Source organism: Balearica regulorum, chromosome 2, assembly GCF_011004875.1.
Source record: "Balearica regulorum gibbericeps isolate bBalReg1 chromosome 2, bBalReg1.pri, whole genome shotgun sequence".
NCBI lineage: Eukaryota > Metazoa > Chordata > Aves > Gruiformes > Gruidae > Balearica > Balearica regulorum.
This window is the reverse complement of record NC_046185.1, coordinates 7,508,657-7,529,915: the sequence shown is the minus strand read 5'-3', so window position 1 is coordinate 7,529,915 and position 21,259 is coordinate 7,508,657.

The following is a 21,259-nucleotide window of genomic DNA, read 5'->3' as shown; positions in this document are numbered from 1 at the left end:
ACCAAAGACTTCCTATATGAAGTGTGGGTTTAGTAAAGCTTTTAAGAACAGTGTCATGGCATGTAAACAAATGTGTAGGCTAGCTTAAAGACCAGACTGATAATCAGAAAAAGATTGAAAACCATTTCTGCTTATGATCTTTTCTGTAATTCATTTGCTTGGCTGTTGTCTGCCCAACTCAGCCCTCACTCTCTGCTCAGATCCCAGCTCAGTGCCACTCTGCTGTATGTCAGCAACTTTCCACAAATACACATTTGAACCATGGAGAAGTTCTTCAGGAACAATCAGGAAAATTTCTGGCCCTGACTTATAGCCAGAAACTTCCAGTCCCTCCTTGCTTTGCTATTGCCCACCAGCAGTGAGACAACCTTGGAAAGAGAAACTGGTAGTCTGTAGGATGATTTCCAGCAGAGATCTGCAAGAGAATCTGAAACACACCTTAACATTGTGCTCAGGAGACATAGACAGCACTGAACAGGTGCTAAGGAATAAAAGAAAGAGGCAGCTTACAGATCTTGAACTGCTAAATTTTAGGGCAGGATTTTAGTTGTCAACCTTTCCTGATTGATTATTCTTCAAATTATCCAAAATCTATCCTGAAAATTTAAGTCTACTGAAAGCAGGTTTAATATTTTTAGCTATCTTTTGTAGTTCACAGACCCTCAGAAGGCTGAAGCCCACTTTGAAATACAGTATTGAACACATGCCAGTGGAGACATTCTAGGTTTGGGTATGAATTTAGGGAATCCATGTGGACTGAAGATGCTCTGTTAGATTATTTAAAGGTGATATGTTCCTCTTTCCCATTCACTGTGCTCTGTCAGCTAGCCCAGAAAATGAAAGGACCCTTTTCTACACTCCTTGGGGTTTCCAGTCCTTTATCTCTACTTGAGCCTTCACATTCACGAAGTCCAGGGACTAAGAGTGAGGCAGGAGAGGGAAGGCTCCTTACAACCTTGTCTCTTATCTTCTTGTGCACCCGTGCAGTGCTAGCTGCAATCTTGGCCCTCTGTGATTCATAAACTATCTAATTCTCTTTTTAAAACTCTCTCTTAAATCAAAGAATTTTGTTTCATTGCCTCCTGCTGCACGAAGGTCAAAGTCTAGTGGTGCATACTTCACTGATTCTTTATAACAGTGCCCTCTTCAAGACTGGTTTCATTCGCCATGTGTCGATGGTTTCCACTCCCATCTTCATATAATTACAGGAAGGTGACATGAACAACCACTCTTCACCTGCATGAATGTCTGAAACTATCTATGGATGTCTACAAGTAATTAAGATTTGAGCTTGCTGTTCATGTAAAAGGCTTTCTCTGGTTTTTTTATTTTGGTTTTGCTGATGGTTTTTTTTTTTCCTTAAAGAAACCTTAGGTCTTGTGGCTTAGATTTTAGAGCTGGGCATGAAAAAAAATCACTGCATTAGAAATGTTGAGTATATTAGATACAATGAATTTGAGAATAAATGCTTCCATTTCTTTTTTGCAAATTAGTTTAGCCTCTAACAAAAGACAAACAAGGAATCAAAACAACAAAGAAGAGATAATACTAGAAAGGAACTGAAATAAGTATTTTAAAACAAGGAAAATCATATGGGCTAATACCTATACAGTGCACTCAGGGGAAAAATACAAGTAATTATAATATTATCTCTCTATTCAGAATATAGGATTTTACAGATTTCACAATGCACATAAAAAGCCACATGTTCCATTATATTTACAATGCTCCACTTTTATTGCATACAATGAAAAAACATATGATGCAAAATGAAATGGAAAGTTCTCTACCCGAGTTTTATTTGACTTGGTCTTATTTGCTGTTGTAAGTAGCCAAATATGTCACAGGAGATAATTCCAAAGGCAAATGTGTGGGCATTGTGCAAAATGTGCTTGTAAAAATGCTACAATTTTCATCTGAAAGAAGTGACATATCAAAATATAAAGGACTGTAATGAATAATACTAGGAAGCGACATTGTAATTTGAACTGGCTGACCATAAAGACTCAGGTTTGGTCTTCTTGTATTAGACAAATTCTAAGGCCATAAGTGATTTACACACACTTTTCCAACATCTACAGTTCCAGCTATCTCAGTGAGCAGTACAGGTAACCTGATGGTTAGAATAGTGATGTAACTGCCTAAATACAGATGGAGAGCATGTTATATAGACGGTCAGGTACAGACAGATCATCCCCAAGGTCTCAACAGGAAAAACCTGTATGAAAAAACTAGTAGTCCAGTGCTGCTGTGTCCAGGTAATACTTTTTTTTTTTTTTTTTTTTTTTTCCCCCTCAGCAGTTCAAAGGTCAATAGTTGAAGAATTTGGATATGGGGCTTTTGAGTCACGTACAGATGGCTTGTGGCTGACTATCATGAAGTATAGACATCCATGCTAATATTTCTGCTCAGGGCACAAATGCCATTAGCCACTTCCCTACAGGAGGTGTTATAGGTCAAGAAACTTAGTCTTCACTCAACTTGTTGCTTCTCTTACTGTATATGTCAACATACCATTTTAAACCAGTTTGCTGTGAATTTGTTCACAGGCTGCAAACACCCTGAGGAAGAATGTGTTTGTACACTGAAAAAGACCTTCACTGAGGTTAAGGTGGAGCAGCAATACCAAGGGAAGCTGTGGGCTTTCCTAGAACAAGGATATAGTGTTTCCCCTGCCCTGCGACTAATTTGGTCTTGCTGGAGGATATGACAAAACTTCCATTGTTTTAAATGAGTCAGAATTAAGGTCTTGGGGGGGGGGGGGGGGGGGGGGAGAGATCCTGCTCTTATTTGTAGGTTTTTGCTTTGCTTATATTCCAAATAATATGCAAATCCAGGTATTATGCTGTGATGTAACACATTATATTGCATACTGTAATAAATATTATACATTATAATGCATACTTTACAACTACACAATTCCTAATACTATAATACATATGATATAATACAATAAAAATATAATACCTATAAAGGATTATAATACATCACAATATGTATTGGAACACATGTAACAGCATCCCATGGCAGACTTCATAATTTCAAAATACCTCTTTTCTGATTGCCATCAAGTGAATGTATGATCAGGAGTTGATGGGAGTATAGGGTGAGAGCTAAGAGATGAAGATGTTATTACTAATATGTCTTAAATTTCAGCAGCAGCGAAATCAAATATCATGGCCAAATATCAAGAAAGCGCCTCAATGCATCTTTGGAGGAACGCAAACCAGGAAATGTCCCTTTCTCCCTGACTTGCTAATACCATCTGCCTGATTGTCTTTGGCAAGAGAACAGGCTCCGAAGGAAAGTGCTGGGACAATTAAGACTAGACTGGAGAAAATCCAAGGAACAATTCTATATTGAAAAAGTGATGGACCAGGACATTTAAAAAGCCTTTTCGTTCTCTGTCTATGTGCTATTTAGTGGCTTTGGATCTGATCTTTAGATCTTAATATTTAATACTGAAATATTTTGAAGAGTGTCATAGAAACAGTATCGCCTTCATATCTTACTGCTCAAAACAGGATAGCAAAATAGCTAGCTCAGCGTACTGATGCTTTTGCAGCATCTTGTTCTCTCTCTTTACACTGAGTAAGATCCCTGCCACTGAGCAAGGAGGAGGAGCAGCCCTGCTAGCTGTGCTTGTGCCTGTATTTCAAGCCCAGCCTGGGCCAGGTAGAGGTCTTTGACCCCAAGATGCTCCTGACTGACTATTGATTCTTAATGATGACAGAAGCTTTCCAAGGAGCAGAAACTTACAGAAGAAGAGTTATAGATTTGTCAGGAGGAAGAGTGAGGAAATGAAGGATCCGATGGTAGAGAATTTATGTAAATAAGACAACAAGAATTCACATTATATGCAAAGTGGAACATTGCATTGTATGTAGAGTGTCTCCAGTTTTCTCAGCTTACTGCCCTGACAGCTGAGAGAGAGAAAGGAGGAGCATGGCCAGTCAAGTGCATTAGCTGATGTGCACATCCAATCCTGGGCAGGATCTGCTTGCACACACAAGACTTGGCTCCAGACAATGCTGTCACTCTTCAATCATGTGTCATGTTTCTGTTAATCTTCCAAACAGACAATATTAGGATATCCAGCTATCTTGCCCTCCAATATTTTACACACAAGCTTCTTAAGTATACAGTAAATGCAGTAAAGAAGAACAGAGAAACTCTTAAAATCACTGCAGCAAGTATATTTTCTTTCTGAAGGAGCAGGCAAATAATTTCCTAATTTTATGGGAATTAACTACGAGTAGTACCAATCTTGACATTTTCTCAAGAAATGTGACATGTTGAATATGCAGCAAGAATCTGTGCTGCAGGCCAGCTTTGTTCATTTCTATCTGCAAGAACTGGGCAGCACAAGGAAGCTCCCCCTTCCACTTTCAGCCATGGTTATACCATCCAGTCCAAGAGATGGGAGCAGAGAATAGGGTTGGGAGTGGCAGGGATTGCTCTTAGACTAATTGTTCCACAATTGATTGGTGCCAGTGATCAGTGCAGCAAGTTCTCACTCACTCACAGCAACCTACACACTTGGATAACCCCAACAAACCTTCAATACAATGCACAATCTTTTCTAAAGGTATTAACTTACTGATTTGGAAGCTTTTTTTTTTTTTTTTCTTTTTTCTTTTTCTTTTTTCTTTTTTTTCAGGGGGGTGTTTTTTTGGTTTTTGGTTTTTTTTTGTTTTGTTTTGTTGTGTTTTTTTCTACATACTATTTAAATCTCTTCACTATTCACAGAAAATGCTGTCTCTGAAAATTATGATTGATTCCTTCTTTATTTACTGAAGATATTTTTATTATTTACCCCAGTAACAAAGTTTCTTGAACAGTGAAATCATGTTCAAGAGGTGAGCAAGATTTAGTGGCTTTTGGGTACCTCACAGCTTTTTTACCTTCAGTGCTGAGACTGCTAACAATGATCAGAACTAGAGAAACCAGGAACGCGATTTCTCTGACATGGTTAAGAATTCTGCAGAGTGCATCAATGTTGACCAAATTTTGGCAGTCAGTTGAGCAGGTTTGCTACTGACTTCAGTGGGAGTTCAGTAAACTGACTTCAGTAAATGCAAAGCACCGTGGTAAGACCCACTCACAGGGCAATCAAGCTATTGCTGAATCTGACATGGAAGACTGTTGGCAGCAGCCAGACAGAGACCACACATACCACTCCAGCAGCTCATTCCACGTAGCTCAGTAAACCACCCTCATCTGGTAACAGATGCTATTTGGGTCTCTTGAGGTGGCATTTTAAGACACTCTGGCCTGATGCTTTTCAAGATGTTTTCTCTTAATCAATAGTACCTGCCTCTTCCAACAACTGAGGTTTTTGGAAGAGGAGCCTGTTCTGGTTTCACAGTAAAAACAAATGTACAATAACGTGGTGAGCTGCTTACATCTCAGGTGAATGCTGAGAAGAATGCAATGAGATCTAAGGATCCAGTACAAAGCAGAGAAGGCTTAATTGAAAATGAGTCTGAATGATGTCCTGACCCAAGCAACATAAAGAGAAAACCGACATTAAAAGGTGCTAAGAGGATAAGTGTCCATGGTGATCATTACTGGTGAAGACAGCTATCCTAATTTCATTGCCTTCTGAATTATTTTCAGAGCATTGCATTTTTTTCTGCAGTTCCCTCCCTTGTCCTCTCTTCCTGCTGCTTTCATCTTTTTGATGTGTGTGTGATTGGCAAAAGAAGGAGGAGGATTAAGAATAGCTAATGATGAGCAGCAGAAAATATCTGGGAGGAAAAAAGACTTTTCAGGTCTGAAGCTGTCCAGATGTTTTCAGTGCAATATTTACCACAGCTGCCTTTTCCCTGGAGAATGCTAGAAAGCTATGCCAGTGCAGGAGTTATGGTCCTTCTTTGAAACACTTGGGAGTATCTCTTTTCTCTAGATGCTTCAGTTTTCACTCTGATAGTCTAACACCTATGGTAGTCCAAGCTCAAAACTCTAAGAAGAAAATATTTTTTCCAGATAAATACACAGCAGGCACTGGGGATTCTTATTTTGTATTAGAGAAAGTAAAAGAGATTCTCAGAAGAAGACATGGGCAAAATTCTACACATCAGTGATTTTGACATTTCATTTTCCCAACATTTTTGGGTTGGTGGTGATTGCTGACCTCTGAGTGCTACAGCCCAATCTAATTTCTTCCTACGAATAACTGGTAATAGCAAAGACCTAATAGGAAACATAAAAAAGCTCAAAACCAAAAAAACCCCACCACCCTTGACATCAAACCGCTGAACAATAGATTGAGCTAATCGTTTAAAGAGACTAATTTTAAAGAAGCTGCATATTAAAGAGAAATAAAAAGGTTCATTAGATGTCAGTAAGGAATATTAAGCATCCATGACCCAGGAGAAGAAAAAGAGAGATTGAATTTGACATCTGAGTGAAAACCCTTGGAATAAAAACAATTAGGGTATTAATGTAAAAGGATTCAGCATTTTTTTAATGTAATTGACCTTTGAAGCCCTATGAATCTCTCTTTTTTTTTTTTTTTTTTTTTTTTTTAATATTGCAAAGCATCTCTAAGAGCCCATTTGGGAACATGACAATTTAGAAAATGGAAAATGCATTCCTTAACCTGAGTTTAGTGCAGTTGCAGTCTCCTAGCATTACCCATGAGATAACACTTCAGTGCTCCTGTTTTTCTGTTTCCCAAACTCAGACAGTTACATCCCTAGATACGTCTAGGAACTCTGGGTGTTTGTGCATCATTATACTGTCTGCTTCTCTCCTTCCCACCCCCAAGTTGGATTAGGTCCATCATCTTTAAAGGCAAGGGATAGAACATGAATCATCCGTTGTACTGACTTTGAGAAAACTGTTAAGTGCTGTAGAGTTTCAGAAGCAGCTTTTAATATATCCAGCAGATCATCCTCAGATGCAGCCTGATGTAATGGTTTCCATGGACAGTAAGTGTGCTAATAAAACCATAGATAATGAATAACAAGATCCTAGCAGGATTTTACAGTAATAGAGGGTTTGGGCGGTGGCTGTCAATCCTGGTGATACCTATTTATAATGTTTCATTGATGCAAATGTAGCAAAGCATAAGGTGGGATACAAGTCCTTGATGCCTTCTCTGAAAGTTTCTTAGTGCACTTTAATGTTAGCGTATAACTTGGTGCCATTTGGTCATCAAAAGGACTGTGTTCAATTTCTTATGAGAGACTTACTGGGATAAATAAAATATTTTGAGCTCCTGTCGTTATCCCAAGATGTGGGCAATATTTCTGCCCTAGAAAGTAGTCAGTCTATGGCTTGAAAATGAACAGGATTTCACTGTAGTGGAAAGGGAGTGCAAAGTCAGAAGGGCAAATTATTACTTAAGAAATATCATGAGAGATTGCTATTGCCGAGGGATCCCAGCAGTAGTCAAGGACTCATTTCTCTTCTTTTGTTGATGAGTATCCGCTGAAGGGGCAGAGCAGCCTCCACTTTTTCCCCTTGAGTATTCCTATTCAAAGACTTGTAATTATGCAGATTTAATTCCGGCTAATTACAAATAGAAGATACTAATGTCTTTATCAACATTTTCTTTTAGTCCACCAACCATACTGCTTTTTTCTTACCCATCTTTCACCTTGACTCTTTCGTTCAAGGTGCTAGCTCCTCTTGACACAGAGCCAAGTGTCTATCTCACCTTGTAATATTCTGAGTATAACTACTCTGCATTGTACAGAGTACTGTACAGGAGAGACAGCTGAGCTACCTCTACATGAGCTCATTTGAATGTTTGGGGCAGCACAGTATAATGCATTGCATAAAGCACATCATTAACCCCATCCGTCTTTCAAAAATACTACTTGCTATATATGTTTTTTCATCAATTAAATCTACAATTAATTTAGTGAGGTTTGAACCACCTTCCTGTGTCAGTCTTTCTGTGTGTAAGACAACTTTCTCATGTCATCTAGCCATGTACAATGGGTCAAATTCAATCTTTGACACTGCTTCCATTTTATATAACAAGGTTGGAGTCTGTGGGGCTTCATGAAAAGTTAACCTTAGCAACAATGCCTTGTGGGACAGGGTGTAGCAGTAGTGAAATTATAGTGGTACAAAGAATTAAGGCTTACTGGGCATCCACAGGTCTGTGAGTGACTTTGGATAGCCTGTGAGGACATCTAGGGGAACAGTCAAAGAACTGATGTCTGGTTTGGACTAAAAAGCTTGTCTGGAAGATTCTGATACACAGCTAGTCCAAGCTAGAAACTATTAATAAGACTGTTGATTGAGGTTAGGTAGTTTCTGCTCTGAGAAGTGAAGGTGTTAAAGCTCTTTACCCTGAAGGAGAAAAAAAAATTGCCAGTCATTCTTTAAACTTTTCAGTGACCAAGAGGATAATAAATGGACACAGATATATGTGCTACCAGGAAGAGGAAGTAAGGTGGTTGCTCCACCATGTTTGTTTTAAACTTAGTGTAATGTTATATGCATGATGGCAGTATGTCAATATTTAGGAAATGTTCCTGTGAATAAATGCAGTGCATTAGATGATTGCACCAGGGTCTCCTGGAGGAATTGCTGAAAACACTGCATCTTGAGACCACAACTTGCAGACCACACTAGACGTAACTCCCCGTAATATATTATAAAGACAGATGTAGCAATGAGGGAGAGGAAAGTATGCTTCAGTGAAGTCTTCAGCTTAATTTCAAAGCAATAAAAAGGAGAACCTTGTTCTAATGTAAGAGCTAAAAGAACAGGAACTGAATCAGACTGTGAGGCACTCTTTTCCTCTTTAAAAAAAACAAACCCAAAAACCCCCAAAAACAAACGAAAAAATGACAAAATGTTTCAGTACACTCAAGATGAATAATTCACAAATAACCTTATTCACATAAGTGAGAGGAATCATATTGTGCAGTCCTATTCATATAAGCAATGGAGCCAGTTTAGCCAAAAGTAATTAGCTAAGGGTGCTTTGGAAGTCTATATCAGTGCCAAAGTATAAATCTGAATCACTTGAATCTTGATGTAGTTCCTTAAGTTCAGGAAATTTATGTCCACTGTGGTTGAAGCTGATCTCTCTGTTACATTGCAGTGGTCAAATGTAATGATTTTTTTTTCTTTTCTCCAAGAAAGAAGAAAATATTTAACAATTGTAGAAATTCTCACATCTATTTTCTGTATCTGATTAATACAAATGTTTTTTATAAGAATGAAATCTCTGATGATTGACTGTATTTCAAAATAAGATTTTTTATATTCTCTGGGAGAGCTTTTGCTTGCATCCACATAAGAGAATATTTTTTAGTAGGATAATTTAGGAACTCAAAGACAATGCATAAATGTTTTGGTATCTTAAAACCCTATGGAACAACTGTTCCAAAGGGAACTCATGTTATTTGTGAGTCTCACTGTTCCTTGTCTTTCCACGTCTTTGGGATCATACATAATATATATTCGGGGGGGGGGGAAAACCCACAAAGCCAAATCCAACAAAATCCAAAAAAACCAACCAACAAAACCCCCCAGAAATTTGGGAATGAAAGAAACGAGCCCTAGTGATATGCTGACTCACAAGATTCACAACAGGCTTATGGGGAAAGTAATATAGAATTTTATGTTTGTTTTAAATTATACAATATTTTATTGCAGTTTTAACATGAATTATCTAAGGAATTATGCTGTCACACTTATAATTCAAATAAACTCAATGGATAAAACAGCAAGTGTTATATCAATGAAAAGGGCTATATTTTTTACACATAAATGTGGGACTAGTTCATTTTAGATAAGGGTATGAACTTCTTCCATGTTGGTGGAAGTGATTTTACTTACTATAAACAGTATGTCTAAAAGAAAAAAAAAATTCTCTGAATTGTCAGAGAAATAAAAATTAATTTTTTCACATTCTGTATAGGTAGGTGAAACCCCACACATCTTTTGGCCATTTGCTGCTATGTGAATTGAGTATCTCCAAGACCCAGACAACTTACATAACTTTCTTTAAACTGCAGCAATGAAATTATTCATAATGACAAAGAAGGGAACTGACCCAGTTTACCTGAAATGAGATTCCCCTCCTTTCCCCCAGCAATAGCTGACACCGGCAACTTTCACTTCGAACTGGGGTTAAAGCAGTTTTTTAAGACAGAAGAACAAACAGAAATAACCATTGCAAATGGGAAACAGACATTTGTAAGCAAACGACCAGCTTGCTTTTTTAAAGCTGATGTTCTGAAGCTGATTGCACTCCTCGGTTATTTATATCTAAATGCCTCCACTCTTTAATAGGGTCCATTTATATTTCAAGTGGCCTAGATACATAACGCTGGTGTTTGTTACATGGCTGCTCCACGTGCATCGTAATTGAATTACTGGAACAAAATACAGGCAGGAGTTGTGACTTCTGATGTTATATAGTTATTGCAGCCTAATAAGGTCAGCAGAGATTAATTGTGAAATCAGACACTGTTCCATTCAAGGAGGAATATACCCCAGATGAATAAGAATAAAGCACTGTCCCGTATCATGCTTCCAAGATGTGGCCATTTTTACCCTCATGTGCTCCTTATTTTGCAAGTGAAATTAAAGCAAAGACATGCTGTCCAGCACAGCGCTGGCTGGTGCTGACTTGGGAGCACAGGAGTTGGGAAATGGCAATTTCCCAGTCTTTCTTGCTGACTCGCAGATTGTAAGAGCTTGCTGGGAAACAGTTCAGCATTGTGGGGAGGAGCTTCTTCCTCTTTCACCTCAGGCTGGAAAAAACATCTTTGGAAATCCTTCATATGTGGCTCTGGGGAGGAAGGAACTAAAAGCCTGTGATGTGGTTAGAACATAGCTAAAATATTCCCTGGTAACAGGGAAAATGTTAGACTGGGACAGAGAACCAAGGTGTGGTGGGTTGACCTTGGCTGGACACCAGGTGCCCACCAAGCTGCTCTATCACTCCTCTCCTCAGCAGGTTGGTGGGGTGAGAAGAAGGAAAAAAACTCATGGGTCAAGATAAAGGCAGTTTAATAAAGCAAAAGAAAAGGTTGCGTGTGGAAGCAAAGGAAAAACAGAAGATTTATTCTCTATTTCCCAGCAGCAGGCGATGTCTGGCCACTTCCCAGGAAGCAGGGCTTCAGTACGTGTAGTGGTTGCTCTGGAAGACGAACGTCGTAAATAATGAATGACCCTGCTTCCTCCTGCTTTCTCTTAGCTTTTGCTGCTGAGCAGATGTCATGTGGGATGGAATATCCCTTTGGTCAGTTTGGGTCAGCTGTCCTCACTGTGTCCCCTCCCAAGATCTTGCCCACCCCCAGCCTCCTGCTGAGGGGGGGAGAAATGTTGGAGAGACAGCCCCAATGCTGTGCCAGCACTGCTCAGCAGTAGCCAAAACACCGGTATGTTACCAACACCTTGCTGCTACCAACACACAGCACAGCATTATGAGGGCTGCTATGGGCAAAATTAACTCCGTCTCAGCCAGACCTGATACACAAAGTTCCCTTCAGCTGCAGAGATCACAGAGGGTCTAATCATCAGAATATCGGATACTATAAAGCAGATTTTCTCTCACTGGGATTTTTACCCTGAACACAAAAAATCTTTTCTGATTAAAATTCAGTTGACACATTTTGTCATGAAGTGGTTCGGTTGAGATGGAGTAGCATATTCTAAGGAGAACAATTTCATTGAAAAGACTTAGCCAGATCTCTGCATCTCTGACAGTAATCAGAGCACTAATCTTGCAACCTTTACAAAAATAGCTCCACAACAGGCAGATGTGGGAACATCTGTTTCCTCCATCCCATGCTGTGTCCTCTTTCTAAAAAGTTACAGTTTGGAAAATAATACAGTAGTCCCTCACTGCCAGTCCTACATTCAGGGCATTACTCAATTTGAATCACTTGGAATCATAGAATTGTTTAGGTTAGAAAACACCTTTAAGATCATCAAGTTCAACCATTACCCTAGCTCTGCCAAGTCCACCACTAAACAATGTCCCTAAGCACCACACCTAGATATCTTTTAAATATCTCCAGAGATGGTCACTCAACTACTTCCCTGGGCAGACTCTTCCAATAATTGACAACCCTTTTGGTGAAGAAATTTTTCCTAATATCCAATCTAAACCTCCTCTGGCACAACTGGAGGCCATTTCCTCTTGTCCTATCACTTGCTACTTGGGAGAAGAGACCAACACCCACCTGGCTACTACCTCCTTTCAGGTAGCTGTAGAGAGCGATAACGTCTCCCCTCAGCCTCCTTTTCTCCAGGCTAAACAACCCCAGTTCCCTCAGGTGCTCCTCATCAGACTTGTGCTCTAGACCCTTCATCAGCTTCGTTGCCCTTCCCTGGACACGCTCCAGCACCTCAATGTCTTTCTTGTAGTGAGGGGCCCAAAACTGAACACAGCACTCGAGGTGCAACCTCACCAGTGCCAAGTGCAGGGGGATGATCACTTCCCTAGTCCTGCTGAACACACTATTCCTGATACAAGCCAGGATGCTGTTGGCCTTCCTGGCCACCTGGGCACACTGCTGGCTCGTATTCAGCCGGCTGTTGACCAACACCCTATTCTGCCAGGCAGCTCTCCAGTCAGTCTTCCCCAAGCCTGTAGTGTTGCATGGGGTTGTTGTGACCCAAGTGCAGGACTCGGCACTGAGCCTTGTTGAACTTCATATGATTGGCCTTGGCCCATCAATCCAGCCTGTCCAGATCCCTCTGTAGATCCTCCTGCCCTCAAGCAGATCAACACTCCCACCCAACTTGGTGGCATGTGCCAACTTACTGAGGATGCACTCAATCCCCTTGTCCAGATCATTGATAAAGATATTAAAGAGAACTGGCCCCAGTACTGAGCTCTGGGGAACACCACTGGTGACTGGCCACCAAGTGGATTTAACTCCATTCACCACAACTCTTTATGCCCAGCCATCCAGCCAGTTTTTTATCCAGGCAAGCATACATCTGTTTAACCCATGAGCAGCCAGTTTCTCCAGGAAAATGCTGTGGGAAACGGCGTCAAAGACTTTTCTAAAATCTAGGCAGACAACATCCACAGCCTCTCCCTCATCCACTAAGTGAGTGACCTTGTCATAGAAGGAGATCAGGTTAGTCAAGCAGGACCTGCCTTTCATAAACCCATGCTGACTGGACCTAATCACCTGGTTGTCCTGTACGTGCCGTGGGATGGCACTCAAGATGATCTGCTCCATGACCTTTCCCCAGCACTGAGGTCAAACTGACACGCCTGTAGTTCCCCAGATCCTCCCTCTGGCTCTTCCTGTGGATGGGCATCACATTTGCTAATTTCCAGTCAACTGGGACCTCCCCAGTTACCCAGGACTGTTGATGAATGATGGAAAGTGGCTTGGTGAGCACTTTTGCCACCTCCCTCAGTACCCTTGGTTGATCCCATCCAGCCCCATAGACTTGTGTGTCTAAGTGGTGTAGCAGGTCACTAACCATTTCCCCTTGGATTATGGGGTCTTCATTTTGCTCCCTGTCCCTGTCTTCCAGTTCAGGGGGCTGGGTACCCGGAGAACAACTGGTCTTAATGACTGAGGCAAAAGCAGCAGATCTTGGCACACAGGGGGTTTCCTGAGGAAGGTAAACACCATGGGAGTGGAGAGACCAGTCAGGAGCCAGCAGCAATGGCGGGAGGCACTGACCAGGCCTGGGCGCTGCCAGAGCAACCGCAGCCACCCCCACACCTATAAAAATCTGCCTGGACAGCGCTGCGACCAGAGCGTGGTGTGGCAGTTTGTGTGGGAGGGCACACAGGAAGGGCCTGGTCACCTCACCAGCTCAAGAGGGGAGTTCCACTGGTGGTCATCACCCTCTCAGAAGGAACTTAGCTATGGTATCCTCCCGGCAGAGAGCTCTGTCCTCTGCACTCACCAGAACGGAGGTGGCAACCCAGGGTGAGCTGCCAGGAAAACAGGCAGCCACCCAGGCCCCAGGCTGCAGGGAGTGCCAGACCTGTCACTGGGAATGGCTGGCAGTAGTGAGAAGGGCTGTGTGAGCTGTGACCAGGGGGACGATCTGCTCAGCCTGGTGGCAGAGCTACGAGAGGAAGTGGAAAGTTAAGGAGCATCAGGGAGGCTGAGGAAGCAATGAACCTGCAATGCTTAGTCCAAGAGTGATCAAAAGAGGCTTCAGGGCCTTGGGACAGTTGGTGAAGGAATCTGGTGCACAGGTTATGTTTTTCTCTCTCCTTCCAGTTGTGGGTAGCAACATTGGAAGAAACAGATGGACCCAGTCTATCAATACATGGCTCCATGGCTGGTGTTACCATGAAAATTTTGGTTTTTTTGATAATGAGATGGCCTACATGGCACCAGGCTTGCTGGCATGAGGTGGGATTCACCTTTCTCAAAAGAGAAAAAGGGTCTTTGCCCAGGAGCTGGCAGGACTCATTAACAGAACTTTAAACTAGGCTTGAAGGGGGAGGAGGATAATATCAGGCTTGCCAGCCTCAAGCTGTGGGATGACACACCAAGGTCAGAGGGACGGGATGAGAGCAAGGGCCCTCAGCCTGTTGCTCAGAGATGTGCTGGATACATGCAGCACACTTGAAGTCTTACAGAGATGAGCCAGGGGCTCCTGAGGTTTCAGGAGCCAACAAGGAAACAACAACAGGTGAAGTACCTCAAAGGAATTCCAGCCACTGCAGCCAGGAAGTCAGCTTCATTGGGGGCCCAGTTTAAATGCCTCTATGCAAACTCATGTAGCATGGGCAATAAACAAGAGGAGTTAGAGATGTGTGCACACCTGCAGGGCTATGATCTTATTGGCATCATGAAGAGGTGGGATGGCTCCTATGACTGGAGTGTTGGAATGGAAGGATACAGGCTCTTTAAGAAGGACAGGCAGGGCAGACGAGGAGAGGGTGTCGCCCTCTGTCATTGACCAGCTGGTGTGCATGGAGCTCCACCTGGGTATGGATGAGGAGCTGACCAGGAGCTTATGGGTCAGAATTACAGGGAGCACAGGGACAGGGGACATTATAGTGGGGGTCTGCTATAGGCCACTGGACCAGGAAGACCAAGTAGATGAAGGCCTCTATAGACAGATAGGAGCAGCCTCATGTTCACAAGCCCTGGTCCTCATGGAGGACTTCAGTCACCCCAATATCTGTTGGAGGGACAACTCAGCAGAGTGTAAGCAATCCAGGAGGTTCCTAGACTGCATGAATGATAACTTCCTTCTCCAAGTAGTAGAGGAGCCAACGAGGAGAGGTGCCATGCTGGACCTTGTTCTCACCAACAAGGAGGGCCTGGTGGGGAATGTGGAGCTCAAGGGCAGCCTGGATTGCCTGTTCAAGATCCTCAGGGAAGCAAGGAGGGTACACAACAAGCTCATTACCCTGGACTTCAGGAGAGCAGACTTTGGCCTCTTCAGGGACCTGCTTGGTAGAATACCATGGGATAAAGTCCTGGAGGGAAGAGGGGCCCAAGAAAGCTGGCTAGTATTCAAGGATCACCTCCTCCAAGCTCAGGAGCAATGTATCCCAGCCAAGAGGAAGTCAGGCAAAAAAACCAGGAGGCCTGCATGGATGAATGAGGAGCTCCTGGACAAACTCCAACACAAAAAGCAAGGGCAGGCAGCCTGGGAGGAATACAGAGAAACTTTCCAAGCAGCCAGGGATCAGGTTAGGAAAGCTAAAGCCCTGATAGAATTAAATCTGGTCAGGGACATCAAGGGCAACAAGAAAAGTTTCTATAGGTACATCAGTGAATAAAAAAAGACTAGGGAAAATGTGGGCCCCTCTGGAATGATACAGGAAGTCTGGTTATCTGGAATATGGAGAAGGCTGAGATACTCGATTTTTTTGCTTCAGTCTTCACCTGTGTCATGGTTTTGCTGCAGAGGATCCAAGGCCCTCTACACTCATCCTGAAAAAAGAGTACCTAAAGGGGCCTATTGGAAAGCTGGAAAGGGACTGTTTACAAGGGCGTGTAGTGATAGGACAAGGGATAATGTTTTAAAACTGAAGGAGGGTAGATTTAGATGAGATATAAGGAAGAAATTCTGTGCTGTGAGGGTGGTGAAACACTGGAACAGCTTGCCCAGAGAAGCTGTGGATGTCCCCTCCCCAGAAATATTTAAGACCAGGCTGGATGGGGCTTTGGGCAACCTGGTTTAGTGGAGGGTGTCCCTGACCATGGCAGGCGTGTTGGAACTAGATGATCTTTAAGGTCCTTTCCAATCCAAACCTTTTTATGACTCTGTGATTAAGTACCTCAGACCTTTCCTCATCCTTTGTCACTATGTTTCCCCTCACTTCCAGTAAAGGATGGAGATTCTCCTTAGCCCTCCTTTTGTTGCTAATGGATTTATAGCAACATTTTTTATTGTCTTTTACGGCATTAGCCAGATTAAGTCTAGCTGGGCTTTGGCGCTTCTAATTTTCTCCCTGGATAACCTCAGGACATCTTGTAGTCTTCCTGAGTTGCCTGCCCATTCTTCCAAAGGCCATAAACTCTCATTTTTTTCCTGAGTTCCAGCCAAAGCTCTCTGTTCACCCAGGCCAGTCTTCTTCCTTGCCAGCTTGTCTTTAAGCACATGGGACAGTGTGCTCCTGTGCCTTTACTATTTCCTTCCTGAAGAGTGTCCAGCCTTCCTGGACTCTTTTGCCCTTTGGGACTGCCTCCTAAAGGACTCTGTCAAAGAGACCCCTAAACAGGCAAAAATTTGCCCTCCAGAAGTTGAAGGTAGCAGTACTACTACTACTACTACTACTACTACTGGCTAGCAATTGTGAGACTTCTCCCAGCTGCTTATAGACTATTTCATCTGCCTCTTCATCCTTGTTGGGTGGTCTATAACAGACTGCCACCATGACATCTGCTTTGTTGGACTTCACCCTGATTCTTATCTATAAACACTCAACCCTATCGTAACCAACATTAAGCTCTAAACAATCAAAACACTCCCTAACATATAGGGCCACCCCACTGCCTCTCCTTCCTTGGCTATCCCTCCTGAGGAGTTGATAGCTGTCCATCACAGCACTCCAGCTGTGCAAGTCATCCCACCATGTTTCTGTGATGGCAATGGCTCCACCTCCTCCTTTTTGTTGCCCATGCTGCATACATTGCTGTAGACGCAGTTCAGGTGGGTTATTGATCCTGCCACCTTTTTTGGGGGAGAAGCCCTAATTCCTACATGACCTATTTCAGGTGCTTCGGTGGTTTCTAACACATCAATACCACTTGTGTCTTTGCTGTTGCATGGATCTCCATCCCCTACCTCCACTGAGATGGCAGACTGAAGGACCTCGAAGCACACTGTCCCTCAAACATTGGCTTGCCCCTCCAGCGTTATCTCTAGCAAGCCTGGTTTTATCCCTTTCCCCCTTCAAATCTAGTTTAAAGCTCTTTCAATGAGCCCTGCTAACTCCTATGCAAACATACTTTTCCCTGACTTACAGCATTTGAATTTGCATTCACATTCTAGAAAATATGAGTGCTTTCATGACCTCTGGCCTCCTAGAAATACTCTGCCTACAGTAGCTCCAAGACAATACCTGGTGTATCCACAATTTCTCCAGATAGCTGCCATTCTGTGACCAGTCTGGTCTCCCAATTTACAATATTCTCTTTCACTCCTACAGGTTTTAATAGATCAGTTTGTTTTCCTGTTATTTCAACTCAAATATATATGTTTTCTTAAGTAACATAAATTGCCTTAATGATCATCTTGTTTGAGAACAAATATAAGCCTATGACTTACTCAGAGGTAACTGAGTTGTAGATTTACTTTATTTATTTATTTTTTTAATTACAGTGGTAGGAGGTTGTTTCACTGGCAGATACAATCTGTAACTTTTCTTTCTACACTGATTATCTTGATGGCCATATGCATGGTTCTAATGTGTGCATGGTATGCACAACCATTCTGATAAATTAACAGGCACTGCAGCCTGAAATAAGGCATCTCACAAGCTGAATGGCATTCTGATGGCAAACAGGGCAAAAGAAACTGAACCTGATGGATAATTTCTTATTGAAAAAAATTTGTTCATTTGGTTGATGTCGCATTTTTAACTTTAGTAAAATTTCTACCAGGTACTGAGGGAGACACTTAAAAAGATAGTAATACATGTTTGTGCTCTCCCCTGTAGGAAATTTTGTTAAAACTTAACAGAGGATAATCACATGGCAACTTGTTGGGTATAAAAGGCTGCACAGAAATTGAGTTTATACGGACTAAGAGATAAGGCCACGTTTCTGTAGCCTGTAAGTGCAGGTGACACACCTCCCAGCTGGCAGGTCTGGGAGTCCCCGAGCTCTATAATGAATAATGTGTGACATGAATTGCCACTGAGATACAGCGGAAAAGTGCTGAGGCCACAACATCATGGAGTCTTCTGCTGGTGCAGCTCACCCTTAAGCTAACCTTGGGGAAATGCTTTGAAATGGTGGCTGAATAACAAGGAAGCCAGTTCTTTGTATGTCAGTGGTGTTTCAGACACTGACTTAGCAACATTTAGAGTTGTTTCTTTGTTCAAACTTTTATATTCCTCTGAGAGAGGACTACTGAGGAAAACAGCACCTTCAAATGGTCATTGTCCTTTTTGAGCTTTATTATTCCAAGGAGAAAGCAATCACTATTTTTCCCTGAACCCAAGGCTCTAAAAACATCACTCTGTCATAATGACCTAGGAAAAAATTGACTTGTTCACATGAATTGCTGGATCATTGTTGTCAAAGGCTTGAAAATCAGTTCTCAATTTCCCACAGTGCTGTGGAAAGATATTGACAAAAGGTGAAAAAAATAGCATGATAGAAAAAAAAAAAAAAAAGAAGAAAAAAAGATGAGCTTCAAGGTCTTTCAGAATATTTCACATTTACCATTACATATATGTTATAATTTTCAGAATGAACATCTTGGGACAGTCTTGGGCAATACAAAATAGTTATTTAGATTTTTTAGGTTAATTTTTAGAAGTAATGTTAAAAAATCTGGTAATTTGTACCCAAGAATGGATTTAAACTGATTTATTAATGTCATGAAATACACTTATACCCTATTTCTTATGTATTTAGGATGCCTATAAGGCAATCCCTTGCCGTATCACCATCCAAAGTGCAAGTATGGTTCCTTGAGCATCTACTGTTATCCCAGTTCATTCAAGCTTGGAAACCTAACAAGGGAATAGAATATGCATTAAAAGGGCTGATAGACATAAATCCCCTTGCAAAAACTGAGGTAGTCAGATAAGGATTCTACATCCCAACTTTTTCTTGTCTCTCTTATTTTGAATAAAGATATTTTAATTTAAATTATTTGTATGGAGACAAAGGTGTGGGAAATTGGTGCAAGAATATATTTTTTGAAAACCGTATTCCCCAAAAAATCTGACTTCAAAATTTAAGCTGTTCTATGGACTGTGAACTTTTTTGAATTTAAATCTGACTAATATTTTTTTTACTCCATGTATATTGCAACAGGATTTGTTCGTACTGTGACTCCCTCTCTGCCAGTGAAAAACATGTGCTTTTATGTTCATATGCACACTTTGTCCCCTTTTGCTTATGCAGTGGACTACTGACAGGCTAATCCTTTGACGATCAGGTCACACGCCAGGCTTTCTCTATCCCTTCTGCCTCCAAGGGCCAGTGTAAACAAATTGAGATGCTTTACACAACCTGTATTTACAGACACCATTGCAACTGAAGATAAGAAATAAGGAAGAGGTCAGGCAATTGCAATGCCTCCCTTCATCTTCTTGAATCCTTTGTCCAGACTTTTGTTCATCTTCCCCATCTCCCTTGCCCCTGTGACACATCTCCGTCTCGTTGCTTGGTAACCTCCCAGCACTGCTGTGCATGCTGGCATCAACTGCTCCCTGCTCCGCCTTCCACTTGCTCAAAACACCGAGAGACAGTCTAAAATCGGATGAGATTTTCTTCTCTCTGCTTCTGACAGACAAATCAAATTCTGAGTAAATGCTGAAAGCTTTGTTAGAGGGTAAATTCTCAATTAAGAAAAAGAAATGGAAGAAGATACGCATTTAGAAACAGCTGATTAACAACACGGGACTTCTATATGTCAATTATTTCAGCTAGTTGATGAAAACCCAGCTATTGTGGATGGAAAAATAAAAGGTAAAAAGAAAAACAAAAAGAAAATAAAATAAGGATTGAAAGTAAAAGGAATTGTTTCTTACTTGCATAACACCAGTGGCTAAAGATCCAGCTGGGTATGAAGCCCTAATAAGTTAGCTATTACACAACAAAAATAAAGCAAATCTTATCCTGGAGAGGCAGCAGTCTAAAGAGAGTGACTGAATGTTTTAAACATCAGGATGTCATCTTGCCACAGGACACTATATCTACCCTTCCTTTTTTCAAAATAAATTGGCAACTTCTGATGCATTTTATGCTTGCTGTTAGTATTCATATTACTATAGAAAATCAGAGATGAGGATATTTCTTTCGAGGACGAACTTTAAATCACATATTTAACAGGAAAACGGCAGGATTGAGACACCTGCAGGTGGAAGTGAAATGTTAAGCGTCTGAGGAACTTGATTGTTGAAATTGGACATTTTAACAAAGCGAGGTGATTCCAGATATCAGTCAGATCCAGGCTGGAGGGAAAGCATAGTTTTGGACTGAGCTGTGTCCTGCAGTGGGGATGCTGGAGCTGGCTGGAACCACCAATATCCCGCATAGGGCAGCCCTTGGCCTCTTCCCACACCGGCCACCTCTGCAGAGCCCCCCTGCCCGCACCTGGGCATGGACTCCAGAGACATACATCTACAGAACCTAAAGGCATAGAAGGTTTCACAAGGATATTTCACATAGCATTAGACACCTTTATCTCAGCAGCTAAATTATGCCTCTAGAATTGGATCTATTTTCAGAGTAGGACAACTGAATTTTGGAACTGGAGTATACAATTCTGCGTACTCTATCTTTCCCATGAGCCCATCTTTCAGCTGATCAGACAGTAGGTATTTATTTTAAAGAAGTTGAAGACAGTTGGGCTCTGTCGGCTATATTGACTACAGGTTTGATTCAGTAGCCCAGGTATGTGCCCAGGAACATCTATCTCACAAGCTTTAAGCTATCCTCCCTTGCCTCCAGCTGTGTCTCCAAAAAGGTACTGGATTTCTTGCACACAATTTGTCACAGTTGCATGGAGATGACTTGAACAATCTACAGATTTTTAGATAGCAGCATATATGTATATTTTAACCTAGACCGCCATGATGTCTAATGGGAGCTTGGACATCTGGCACAAACGTAGGATTGCATACAGAAGCCCAAGTTCAGCTAAATCA